A 14,741-nucleotide genomic window follows, 5' to 3' on the forward strand; every position below is an offset into this window, starting at 1 on the left:
TGTATCCAATATAAATTTAATAATATGTCCAATAATACAAGTATGTTTTGTGTATTCCAAATCTTTGGGATCATCAATTTCCCACATGAATGCCTCAGTTATCTGTACTATTAAAGAGGATCCAACCATATTTGTTTCTCAGTGGCCCAGGATTGTTCAATTTTGCACTTCCAATGTATGACATCATCGATTGAGGAGCTTGTACAAATCCATCATCAAATCTTTCAAAATGATTACCTCGTATAACACGACCATTGTTTTTCTTCAGCGAGTCTGCTTTCCCAGTTTCTCAGCACAAGGCCTAAATGGTGAGCTTGGCCTGAAAATGCCATGAAAGAAATTTTAATTGCTCAACACTTCAAATTGATCCTATTGTTCTGGATAGATGTAGAGCATTTCACATGACCTTCTAGAACCAAAAAATGTTAGACTACTACGCATTCTGTAATGAGTTCAAGACAGAAACTGAGAGAAAGAGCCTCAAGTCAAATTTACATTCCAGCGTAATCTAGATCTGTTGTGCCTCATTCCTAGTAGCATTCTTCGCAACTGAATCCAGCAAAAGTTCAATTACTTAGATTGAAGGTAATTTGATGTGATGTGTGGGCCATTTCTGCCTTGGCAGGCATCTTTTTTACAGAGTACAATGCCTTACTGTGTACTTTGGTGAATCATTCAATCACGACCTTAAACCATGACAATTGATTCAAGTCACTACTTGAGCAACAACAATAGAGGAAAAGAGTACAGATCTGTGCTGGAAAGACTTTCAATACACTGCCTCGCATAAGGACCATCGCAAAATTTCAACTCTCTGACAGCATAGCATAGAGGAGCATAGAAGCATACAACACAGAAAAGGCCCGTCAGCCCAACGAGTTTGCACCAACAAAAAATGCTCCAAACCTAATCTAGTCATCCCACTCTCCAGCACCAGGCCCTTAGCGTTAAACGCCATGACATTTCAAGTGTTGATTCAACTACTACTTAAAGTTGTGAAATTAACCACCTTGACTACCCTCCCAGTTAGTGCATTCCAGATTCCAACCTCTCTCTGTCTGAAAATCTCCTACTTTCTATCCACTCTGTCTGTATCCCTCATAATCTTATACACCTCAATCAGGTCCCTGCCCAGCCATCCCTGCTCTGAAGGAAACAACTAGAACTTATTCAGTCTCTCTTCATAGCTAAGTTGTTCTATTCCAGGAAACATCTTGATGGCTCTCCTCCACACCTCCTCCAGTGTAATAACATCCTTCCTTTGGTGCAGAGCTGGAACCGTTACTCTAGCTGTGGCACAACAAAAGTTTTGTACAGCTTCAAAATAACCTCCTTTCTCTTATGACTTATGTCATGACTGTTAGAGGCAAATGTTCTATATGCCTTCTTAACTAACCTGTTAAACCAATCTTCCACCATCAGGCATCTGCAGGCAAGCACTCCAGATCCCTCTGAGCTTCCTGGTGCCCTGCCATTTATTGAGTATTCATTTGTCTTGTGTCCCACCACCATCAATGTGTTGGACTGCTTTTGCTACATAATGCTGATTAGGACTTAGGCGTAGAGAGCACAGTGGTAATATTTGTTGAAACCAAACAAGTGAAGTTGACTGCAACCACAGGAAAACATGAATGTAATCTGGCATCTGGCTTATCTTATGTATATTTGCAATAGACAGGATGTTGCCAGAAATGGAGAGTTTGAGTTATAAAGTTAAGCTGGATAGGCTGGGACTTTTTTTCAGTGGAGGGTAGTAGGTTGAGGGGTGACATTACAGAGGTTTAAAAAATCATGAGGAATATAGATAAGGTGAATAACAAAGGTCTTTTCCCCGGGATGAGGAGTTCAAACTAGGGGGCATATTTTTAAAGTAAGAAGAGAAAGATTTATAAAGGGCATAACGGGCAACCTTTTTACACAAAGAGTGGTTTGAATGTGGAATGAACTGCCAGAGGAACTGATTGGTGCAAGTATAGTTACAACTTGTAAAGGACGTTTGGGTAAGTACATGAATTGAAAGGATTGGGGGGAAATGGGCCATTTGCAGGCAGGTGGGACCAGCTTACTTTGGGAACATGGTTGACGTGGACAATGATTCAACCAGGGCAGTCAGGTCTGAGGATTTTGCAAAGGAGATAAAATTGGGCATTGCAGGGCTGGAGAATGATGAGCTTGGAGGCTGTGAGTGGGAAGTCACCTGAGGAGATTAGGTTATGGATGGTCTGAGAGACAATGGTCTGGTAATCAGGCATAAGATTATAATCAAGAAGGTGGTAGGAGTAGGTGTCACAGAGTTGGCACCTGGCCTCTGCGATGTAGAGGTCTGTGTGCCATACCACTACCATGCCCCCCTTATCCACAGGGGTCATAATAAAGGGGGCAGTAGGAGAAGATGTCAAAGAGTTGGTCATAATCAAGGGTGTGGTTGATCATCAGACCACCAACTCTCAGGCCATCCATAACCTTGTCATCATAGGAGACCTCCCTCCCACAACCTCCAACTCATCGTCCCCCAACCCTGCGTGGCCTGGTTCTATCTCTTTCCCAAAACTCACAAACCTGACTGCCTTAGTTGACATATTGACTCTGTCTGCTCCTGTCCAACTGAACTCATCTCCACATACCTTGGCTCTGTCTTTTCCCCCCGACCCAGGAACTCCCCACCTACATTCGGGATACTACCCATGCCCTCCACCTCCTCCAGGACTTTCAATACCCTGGACCCCAAACACCTCATTTTCACCATGGTCTTCCAGTCCCTGTATGTTTGTATCCCACACACAGATGGTTTAAAAGCCCTCTGCTTCTTCCTCCCCGATAGGCCTAACCAGTCCCCCTCCACCAACACTCTTACCTGCTTAACTGAACTCATCGTCACGCTTAACAGCTTCTCCTTCCATTCCTCCTACTTCCTACAGACTAAAGGGATGGCTATGGGCATCCGTATGGGATCTCAGCTATGCCTGTCTCTTTGGAGAATACATGAATCAGTCCTTCTTCTGCTGTTACACCGGCATCGTCCCTCAAATTTTCATCCGCTATATGATTCACTGTATCAGCGCTGCCTCGTGCTCCCATAAGGAGCTCGAACAGCTCATAAACTTTACTGACACCTTTTATCCCAACCCCAAATTCACCTGGGCCATCTCTGATACCGCCCTCTCCTTCCTGGACTGCTTCATTCCCATCTCTGTTAACTGCCTCAACACTGGCATCTAATTCAAGCCCCCTGACTCCCATAGCTAGCTTGACTACACCTCCTCCCACCCACCCTCTTGCAAGAATGCAATCCCTTAATCTCAATTCCTCCACCTCTGCTGCACCTGCTCCCAAGCTGGAGCATTCCACTCCCAGACATCCCAGATGTCCTCCCATTTCAAGAACCACAAACATCCCCCACATTGATTGAAAATGTCCTCAACCACATCTCTTGCAATTCCCTCACTTCTGTCTTCAAACCTCCTCCCCTTAACAAAAATAAGGACAGAGTACCCCGATCCTCGCATACCACCCTGCCATCCTCCACATCCAACGCATCATCCCCCATCATTTACGCCACCTACAATCCGACGCCAGCACCAAAGAGATATTTTGCTCCCCAACCCATCTGCCTTTTATGTGGAATGCTCACTCCGTGACTCCCTTGTCAGCTCCAATCTCCCCACGAACCCCTCCATGCTTATTAGGGTTAGATTCCATCTGCCACTGATGTTCCCATCTGACCAACTCACTTTATTGTCCTGCAACTAAAGACCTTCCTCATTGTCAATCAACGGACCAATCTTTATATCATCTGTAAATTTACTTATCATTCTCCCTTGCAAGCTCTTCTATACTGTTTATATGTAATCACAAACAATAAGGGAGCCAGCACTGATCCTTATGTTATGTCACTGGCTGCTAGTCACACAACACTCTTCTACCATCACCCTCTGTCTCCAACCACTCAGCCAATTCTAGATCCAGCTTGTCAAGATACTCTGGATCCTGTCTGCTGTTGCTATTTTTTTCAGTCTCTCATATGGGACCTTTTCAAAGGCCTTGATAAAATCTATATAAGCCCTACATCAGTTGCACTAGTATTTGAAGCTTGTAATATGGTCTCCTGTACATTAGATTAGATCAGATTACCTACAGTGTGGAAACAGGCCCTTTGGCCCAACAAGTCCACACCGCCCCTAGAAGCATCCCACCCAGACCCATCCCCCTAACACCCACTCACCCCTGAACACTAGGGGCAATTTAGCATGGCCGATCCACCTGGCCTGCACTTCTTTGGACTGTGGGAGGAATCCGGAGCACCCGGAGGAAACCCACACAGACTGGGGGAGAATGTGCAAACTCCGCACAGACAGTCGCCTGAGGCTCGAATCGAACCCGGGTACTTGGTGCTGTGAGGCTGCAGTGCTAACCACTGAGCCACCATGTTGGGGAAACATCGCACAGACTTGGTGATTGCTTCACAGAACATGCACATTCTGTCCACAAAAGGTCACTTGTCACTTCAACATGCCAGCACGTTCTCTCTCCGACACTTCCAGCTCAGGCTTACTTCAGTGCTCTCGCGAAGCTCAGGTGCAAACTGAAAAAACGCTACCTCATTCCCTGCTTGGGGACATGCAGCCTTCTGGACACAATATCAAGTTCAACAATTTTAAGGTTTAAGTACCTTCCCTGAGCTTTCCCCACCCCCACAAGCCAGGCTTTGTGGTTATATGGGCTGCTACCACACACTACCCACTGTTCGCCATTAATAGTCCCCGTTAGCAGCTTTTCATTCCCCCAACACGCCTTTAACCATTCTTCTGTCTTTCCAACTTTATTTTCTCTCTTTGGGCTCTGTTGTTTATTTTCCCCGTCCTCCCACCCCAGTTTCTGTACGAAAATCATCCTTCTCCTAGATACCATCAGTGCTGAAGAAAGGCCATTGCACCCTAAACATTACCTATGATTTCTCTCCACTGGTGCTGCCAGACCTACTGAGATTATCCTGCACTTCCAGTTTTTGTTCAGATTTCCAGCATCTGAAGTTCTTTTGTTTTTCTTTTGTCAACTGAACTGTCCTCATCTACACACACATGGTCACCTCTTTGAACAATTCAACCAGATTTGTTGGACATTACTTCCCTCTGACAAAGCCATATTGACTGTCTGATCATACTTTGATTTTCTAAACAAGGGATAAATTTTCACTTTCAGAATTTTCTCCAATCGTTTCCCTGCCATTGAAGTTTGATGGTCTGTAATTCCTTAGTTTATCGCTACCACCCTTCTTGAAATGTGAAACCATGTTAGCTGCCCTCCAATTGTCTGCTATCTTCCCTGTGGCCAGTATGGACATTAAAATTTGTGTTAGGGTCCTTGAGATTTCCTCCATTATATTCCACAACAGCCTGGGACATAACTCGTCCAGAACCTTGGAATGTCCACTTTTAAACCTGCCAAACCCTTCAATAGCTCCTCACTCTCTGTATCAATCTACTCAAGAATCTCACAGTCAATCTTCCTGAATTCTGTACTGACATCCTCATTCTCTTGAGTGAGAAATTGCTTGTTTCATTTTTTTTGAGTTGCATGGAGACAAATGAGTTTTCTCACTGCAGAACTGATCCCCTCATTGGAAAACACAATGAAGCAGTGTGACTTGGTACAAATAGCATCAGTAACTGTGAGGCTGGATGAACACAGCAGGCCAAGCAGCATCTCAGGAGCACAAAGAGATGCTGCTTGGCCTGCTGTGTTCATCCAGCCTCACATTTTATTATCTTGGAATTCTCCAGCATCTGCAGTTCCCATTATCTCTGATAGCATCAGTAACTGCCTTGATTCATATTTGACTGAGATGACCCACATAGGTCCCCAATGGTTCCTTGCAAGTAATCAGATTGCATACATATTAAACGCAGCTGTCACCTTGATGGTTACTGGGAGAACATGACCACCCACTTCTCCAGATCAAAGGACCCACTCTGGCATATAGCATATTTCCGTGACAGTGTCCCTGGACATCATACTCAAATTTCCCTCTTTATCATCCTTGTCCCTCTGCATGCCAGATTACTGCCTCCAATCTTCAGAGTTGTGCTTTCCCCCTTCTCTACTACAAGAATGTCCTCTGGTAACCTCCCTTGAGCTTGATTTCATTGGTCCCGATCAACTTAGACAAGTAGCCTCAACTAATCACTGACTAGGACGCGGACATGTCTCTGTGCAGCTCAACAACTATAAATGCTCTCACAGCTGGTCCTGGACTTTCGGAACAACTGTGTCACCTTTCCTGGACTGTAATCAAAATGATCCCCTGACCACGATGCACCAGGCAGACAACTGACCATGCCTAAGCCCATACACTGACTACAAACACTGTCTCCACCAGCATTCCCTGACAGATGGCAATGCCCTCCCACCCTCTCCACCCACCACAGCACCCCCTCCCCACCTCTCCATGATTTGACAGAGGTTTAAACCCCATTGTCTTTGGGATGTGGCCATTTGATTGAAGCTCATGCAGTAAATTTGCTGTGTAGGCTGCTGGTGTGAGATTGGCAGACCATCATGACATAAAGCAATAAGTCCACGTCCTTGCCTGATGATCGCTGAGAAGTGTGACAATCAGCCCAGCTTGGTGGCTGCCATAAATGGCAACCCAAGACAAATGTACTGGAAGCTCTTAAGGTATGGCTGAGGAGCAAAGAGCCAAAGTACAAGGCAAGGCAGGGATGCTGAGCATCTATGTAGGCACAAAGTGAGTGAGTTCTAAAACAGTGGACAGTCCTCCACATCATGGATTGGCTGTCCAGCCCCCTGTTCAAGGCACCCTTACGGTGGCATTGCAACAAAAGGTGCCTGTATACTTCAACAGAAACATTTAAGTGGAGAAGTTACTGTAAGTAGATCAGAGATGTGCCATAATGGTGCTGTGAGGCTGGTACACATCTGTTACCGATGATATGGTTGTGGGAGTGTGTGCAGGAATGGCCAATGGAGTATGCTCTGAGACGTGGTGCCAAGTGTCCAAGATGAAGGTCTAGAGGAGAAAACAGTGAGCTGGAGACACCAGATAACTGCATTAACTTTAATGTCAGGAATTCCTGGCATCTCCTTTCAATCCAGCAGTTAGAAGGATGCAAAACTGTTAAATAATTAAGTGAGATTAAATTGTAATGCGAGCAATGGTGTGCAATAATGCATACAAATAGACTTCTTGCCAATCACTAGTGAGAATTTCATCTTTCCACCCAATACTTGATGGGAAAATGGATATTGTGGGCTTTAGTATTAGGGAGGTCCTCAACTGATATTTCTAAACTTCTTTCCATGGCCCACCTAATTTGAGGACCGAAAGACTTCAAATCACCAATCATTTCAACATTCAACAAAGCAAAAATTGACTTTGTTCCAAAAGATCTTAAACAAATCTTTCACACATGGGTTCTGTTACAACAAGCACCACAGGGAAGATCGGATTAATAAAACAAAGTTCAGCAAGTCACTGTCAAACAATAACTTAGTGGAACTGAAATTGTGCAGTAGATCCAATAAGGCTCATGATTGAGTAATAAAAATAGAGAAGTTACACTCAAGCATTGTAAAGCTCTGGTTAGGCTACAAATAGAGTATTGTGTCAAGTTCTGATTACAACCTTTTAGGAAGGATGCAAAGGTCCTTGAGACGGAGAAGCGGCTCACTGTAATGGTTCCAGTGAAGAGGAAACTCAGCTAAAATTTAAGGTTGGATGAGCTGGGATTATTTTCCTTGGAGCAAAGGCAATTGAAGCGAGATCATATAAAAGTATTTGAGATTATCAATGGTTTAGATCAGATGGCAAAAAGAAAACTCTCGAAAGTTGATGGTAGAAAGACTGGGGCACAGAATGAAGATGTTAAGCAAAAGATACAGTGGATATCTGAGAAAAAAAGCTTTTACTGAACACATGGTAATGACCTGGAACTTGCTGCCAATGAGACTGTTGGAAGCAGATAAAATCAATGATTTTGAAAGGAGATTGAAATAGTAGCTGAAATAAATTTTCTGTGCTTGGAGAATAGAGTAGGGGAATAGGAATAGATTGCTCTGAAGTGAAGCCACAATGGCACTTGAAGGAATTATTTGATCGAGCATTAGTTACTTTTGCAGGGAGCCAGTGCTACATAACAACTGTTTAGTAGGCTGAAATCTTCTCAAGTGACAGAATGTTTGTCTACTTTATTTTATTTTTCTTCAATTTTTCATCAGCGTGTAGTAAACGACAATGTGAGCACCAAACATGAGAAGTCCAAACTTGGATATGTACATAAAATAGCGCACATTCTTCAGATCCTAAAGCAGCTTGTGGCCATATACAGCGTAATTTGTATTATATCCTGTGAATAGAGAATTGACTTGTAGCCAGGAAACAACAAGTGTGGAAAAGCAGTTCTTTTTTTCAGGTTGGCAACTTATAACCAATAAGGTTGACAGGGGTCAGTGCTGGGACCAAAACTGTTTACAATATATGTTATTGATGTGGAAGAAGGAAGTGAGTATCTGTACCTAAATTTTTAGACAATGCAAAAATATCTGGAAAGTGAAGTTGTGAGAGGTATACAAAGTTTATGGAGAGATATTGATAGGTTAACTTAATGGGCCAAATGTGAAGTTTTGATTTTGTAATGGAGAATAGAACTATTTGCATGGAGAAAAACTGCACAAAATTGCAACACAATAGAAATCTGGGGTACTTGTGCATGAAACACAGAAACCTAGCACACAGGTGCAGCATGTCATCAGGAAGGCTGATCGCATGTTGGCCCTTAGTTCAGGGAGTTGGAGTGTAAGAGGAGCAAAGTCTGTTTGCAACTGTTATCCCTTTATCTGAGGAAAGTAATCATTCCATTGGAGACAGTTCAGAGAAAATTTGCTATTATCATGCCTGGTATGGGCAAATTGTCTTATGTATGAAAACTAAACAAGCTAGAATTCTACTCACTGGAGTTTAGAAGAATGAGAGCTGATCTCATTGAAACAGATAGAATGCTCAAGGGGCTTTGCAGGTTAAATGTTAAGAAGATATTTTGCCTCATGTGAGAGTCTAGGGCCAGAAGCAACAATCTCAGAATAAAGGAACACTAATTTAAGACTTAGATGAAGAGTAATTTCCTCTTTCAAAGGGCTGTGTGTCTTTGGAACTCCTTGCCACAGACAGAGTCCTTGTGAATCTTTCATGCTGAGATATATAGATTCTTGATCAGCAAGGGAGGCAAGGTTTATGGAGAAAATGCAGGAAAGTAGGCATGTAGAATTTTGGATCAGCCATCATCCTGTTGTTTGGTGAAGCAGACTCAAGGGAACAAACAGCCTACTTCTGTTCATATTTCTCATTGTCTTAAGGCCTTGTGGTCCAATAGACCTGAACAACATCCAGGCTTGGCTGATTAAATGGTAAGGAGCATTTATACAACTCACGTGTCAAGCAACCTCGAACATAGAACATAGAACAATGCAGCGCAGAACAGGCCCTTCGGAACCTCGATGTTGCGCCGACCTGTGAACTAATCTAAGACCCTCCTCGTACACTATCCCATCATTATCCATATGCTTATCCAAGGACTGTTTAAATGCCCCTAATGTGGCTGAGTTAACTACAATGGCAGGCAGGGCGTTCCACGCCCTTACCACTCTCTGAGTAAAGAACCTGCCTCTGACATCTGTCTTAAATCTATCACCCCTCAATTTGTAGCTATGCCCCCTTGTATGAGCTGAAGTCATCATCCTCAGAAAAAGACTCTCACTGTCCACCCTATCTAATCATCTGATCATCTTGTATGTTTCTATTAAATCCCCTCTTAGCCTCCTTCTCTCCAATGAGAACAGATAAGCCCCTCGGCCTTTCTTCATAGGGCCTGCGCTCCAGACCAGGCAACATCCTGGTAAATCTCCTCTGCACCTTTTCCAATGCTTCCATATCCTTCCTGTAATGGGGTGACCAGAACTGCACGCAATATTCCAAATGAGGCCGCACTAGCGTTTTGTACAGTTGCAGCATGACATCACGGCTCCGGAACTCAATCCCTCTACCAATAAAACCTAAAACACCGTAAGCCTTCTTAACAGCACTATCAACCTGGGTGGCAACTTTCAGGGATCTATGTACATGGACACCAAGGTCCCTCTGCACATCTACACTACCAAGAATCTTTCCAGCAAGTGAGAATCCAACCAGTGCACCTTGGCATTCAATGGAATTATCATCACTGAATACTGGAGATTGCAATGGCCAGAAACTCAATTAAGCCAGCCTTATGCATACTTTGGTTACAAATGTCAGATGCTATAAATTCTACAGCAGGTAACTCACCTCCTGACTGCCTGAAACCTGACTATCATTTTCAAGGCACACGTCAGGACTATGATGAAATACTCTGGTTGGATGGAAAGGTGTAGCACTTACAACCCTCAAGAAATTTGACACAATTCAGCACAAAACAACCTTTTGGATAGGCCCCTGGTATACCATATTCAACATCCACTTTTCACCACTGACACAGAGTAATATCTATAAAATGTTCTGCAGCACTCATTAAATCTCCTTTGACAGCACCTCCCAAACCCGTGACCTCTGCCATCCAGAAGGACTAGGGTAGCAGATGCATGGGAATATTATCATCTGTAGGTTCCTCTCCAAGTCATTCACCATTCTGACTCGAAAATATGTTGCCATTTCTTCAGCGTAATTGGGTTAAAATCCTGGAACTCCCTTCTTAAGAGCATTGTGGGTGTTCTTACATCCCAAGGGTTGCAGCAGTTGAAGAAGGCACCTGAGCAGCCATTCCTCTGGATCAATTAGGGATGGACAACAAATTCCGGCCTGGCTGAAGATGCCCACATTGTCTTCAATTCATAAAATAAAAACATTTTGTAACATCTACATACAAATTATACCGAACTTTCCTCCACAGAATCTTTTGGTTAATTCTTTAGCTACTCAAACATCTTGTTTCTCACTAACTTGAAGTTTCAGGAGTCACAGCTTTACCTTCACTTTGGTTATTACACAAGCCAAACTAATTTAATCACTTTATCTATTAGGGCAAGAACTTTATGTTAAGCTGAAGGCTATAATAATTTAGAGAGGAAATACTCTGATTTTTGTGGCTGTTTGCCCCTCTGGTAAATTTTATCTTTGCAGCAGATGAGACTGAAGTCTGTAGCTTGACCATGCCTTTGCATTGGCCTACGATTTGCAAAGAAATTTCACTTAGTTACTGCCAGGAACTTGTGCAGGAAGCTCAGATATGATGTTGAGAAATCATGTGCAAAATTACTTTGCATATCATAGCACTCATAAACCATAATCTCAGCTGAATGTTGAATATTTAAACTTGCATTTTAAACCCCTGAGCACCATTAAGCATCAGTTCAAAGACAACTTTTACCTTAATTAATTCCTGATGAAACACTCTGGCTTACTCTGACAATTAATCTCCAATTGTATTCTGTCTGCAGTGGAAAATAGACAATTTACATCCATTGCGATTGATAGATAATGAGGCTGGCTAACTGCGACCTAACATATGATTGTAAATCATGGCGTATTCACTCAAGATAATATTTTAATCCAAACAGATTCTAAGATTAAAGTATGCAATCTTCATTAACAACAAAATACATCAAATTTACACCATAAGATTTTCACAATGAAGTCAGTAGCAGCAATGAGCAATGTACCAACTCACTTCTTCTCTATGCTTGATATTTGCCCAATTTTCTTGGCATACTATTGGCTTATTTTGCTTCCCTTTTGTCATCCTTCAACTTGTGTGTCAAACAATTAACCATGTTCTGAGAATATGATCCTAATCACCATTTCTTCATCTTCTGTGGCCCTTTCCACTCTGAAATTTGCAATTCAGCTCCATGCATCAGCTAAAACCTCCAGCTACACCTTGACCTTGCTGACTCATGCTATTTTCCTAATTTGAGGTTTTAGTTAACAATGTAAACATGCACAAACCCCTCAGGCCCTTCAAGAACCACATCCTCACTAGGACTGCATATTTATACCTCTGCCTGCCTATGCCAATACAGTTCTAGTGAGGATGTGGTCCTCGCACACAATGTTGGATGCTTAAATGAACATTTAGCGCCCAAGAAATGAATGCTATGTCATTAACTTTTAAAACAATTGCCCTATAGAAATGTTTTTACGAAGTGATATACATGCTGATCAAACCAAAGACCTGAAGGGTCACAGGTGCCTTCAGGGAAGCACTGTCATCACTGTCCCCTGTGTTTGAATGGCCTTCATACAAATAACTGCATAAGAAGGTTTTTCCTTAAAAACCAAAAGAACTGTGGATGCTGTAAATCAGGAGAAAAAACAAAGTTGCTGGAAAAGTTCAGCAGGTCTGGCAGCATCTGTGAAGTAGAAAACAGAGTTACCATTTCAGGTCCGGTGACCCTTCCTCAGAACTCCATTCTCAGTTCTGAGGAAGGGTCACCGGACCCGAAACGTTAACTGTTTTTTTCCTTCATAGATGCTGCCGGACCTGCTGAGCTTTCCAGCAATGTTGTTTTAGTTCAAGGTTTTTCTTTAGATTGTCATGACTTATTTTGCCAATTGCCTTAAATCTGTCAAATGTAAACAAATTGCTAAAATAAAAACATAAAGGGCTGGAAATGCTCAACACGTCTGGGCAGCACATTTGGAGAGTGAAACAGAGTTCACATTTCGTGTCCAATGTGACTCTACCTTGGAAGTAAAGAGTGCTGGAAAATGCTGGGTTTTTTGCCCTTGACAAAGCAGAAGAAAGAATGAGTGAAGAGTTCCTACAGCACTACTTATTTTTAACATAAATTTGTTTCTCTGGTTCTCACTCTGTTCACTAATGGGAACAATTTCTCACTATATGTTCTGGCCAATTCTTTATGACATCCCTTTGAATGCTTCAAGCAAATTTCAATGAGGAAGTGGTGGTCTCATGGAATTATTGCTGGAATATTAATCCAGGTAGTGCTCTGATAACATCAGATGGTGGAATTTGAATTCAATAACTATTTCATATATAACGAGTTAAGAGTTGAATAATGGCCAATAAATTATTATCAATTGCTGATGAAACACATCTGGTTCACTGATGTCCTTCAGGGAAGGAAATCTGGCATCCTTACCTACATATCAGTCCAGACACATATTAAACTGATTGACTTTCAAATTACCTCTGAAAGGATCCAACAAACTACTCAGTTGTAGCATTCACCACAAATTCTCAAAAAGGAAATGAAACTGGGTGGGCTAACTGGTGACTGGCTCGGCACCAGAAGCAACCACAGCAAAGCCCTCCTTACTAACTTCTTACGGCTCGCACCAAAATTGAGAGAGGTGTGTCACAGATGAGTCAAGCAACAACCAGGCTTACTCATGGATTCATATCTTACAGACAATGTTTCAGACACCATCATCACCATCCTGTCAGACTGGCAGGACAAGCCCAGTGGTGCTAGTGGTATACATTCGGGAGATAGTTGCCATAGGAACCATGAGATTGACACCAGACATGATGACGTCTCATAGCATCATATTAAACATGGGCAAGGAAACCTCCTGCTGGTTACAATGTACTATCCTCCCTTTGCTGTTGAATCAATACTGTTCCATGTTGATCAGCACTTAGAGGAAGCACGGAGGGTGGCAAGTGCACAAAATTTACACTGTGTGGAATTTCAATGTCCACCATCAAGACTTAACAGTGGCACTACTGATTGAGCTGTACTGTTCCCAAAGAATTGGGTCTGAGCAGGTGGTAAGGGAACCAAAATGAACAAAAAACATACTTGATCTCATTTTCACCAGTCTGCCTATCTCAGATACATCTGTCCATGACAGTGTCAGCACGAGTGACCACCGCACAATCCTTGTAGAGATAAAGATCTGCCTTCACATCAGTAATCTGTTGTGTGGTGTTATCTGCCTTACATAGGGACCACTCACTCTGTAATTCCTCCGCCCACTCCACACTCCCCACTGCAGCTGGCATCTTTCCCTGGAACTGCAGGAGGTGCTACATCTGCCCCTACACCTCGCTTCTCACTTTCATCCGAGGCCCAAGACAAATTTTCCATATCCGACAGGGGTTCACCTGTACATCGTCTGACTCAGTCTATTGTTTCCATTGCTCCCAATGTAGCTTCCTCTTCATCCTTGAGACAAAGCGCAGATTTGGTGACAGATTTGCGGAGCACCTGCTCTCCATACACTATAATCAACAACACTTTTTGGTTGCTAACTATTTTAACGCCCCCTCCCACTCCCTTGGTGACATGTCCATCCTGGGCCTCCTCCGGTGTCACAATGATGTCATATGCAAACTGGAGGAATGAACTTCATACTCTACCTCGGGAGCCTGCAGCCTGATGGCCTAAACATAGAATTCACTGGTTTCAAAATCTCCCCATCCCTCCCCATCCTCATCCTACATCCAACCCTTGATCTCATCCCCGCCTCCTTGATCTAACACAATCTGTCCATCTCCTTCTCCATCTCTCTGCCCCACCCTTCACACTGTTCAAACTCCACTACCCCTACATACATCCACCTATCCCATCTACCTTCCCCCACCTTCACCCACCTCCTGCTAAATATTTCCCAGCTCCCTTCTCCCTTGCCAGCCCTGATGAAAGGTCTTGGTCTGAAATGTTGACATTCCTGTCCCTCTGATGCTGCCTGACTTGCTGTGTTGCTCCAGCTCCATACTGCATCGACT

Source organism: Stegostoma tigrinum, chromosome 3, assembly GCF_030684315.1.
Source record: "Stegostoma tigrinum isolate sSteTig4 chromosome 3, sSteTig4.hap1, whole genome shotgun sequence".
Classification (NCBI taxonomy): domain Eukaryota; kingdom Metazoa; phylum Chordata; class Chondrichthyes; order Orectolobiformes; family Stegostomatidae; genus Stegostoma; species Stegostoma tigrinum.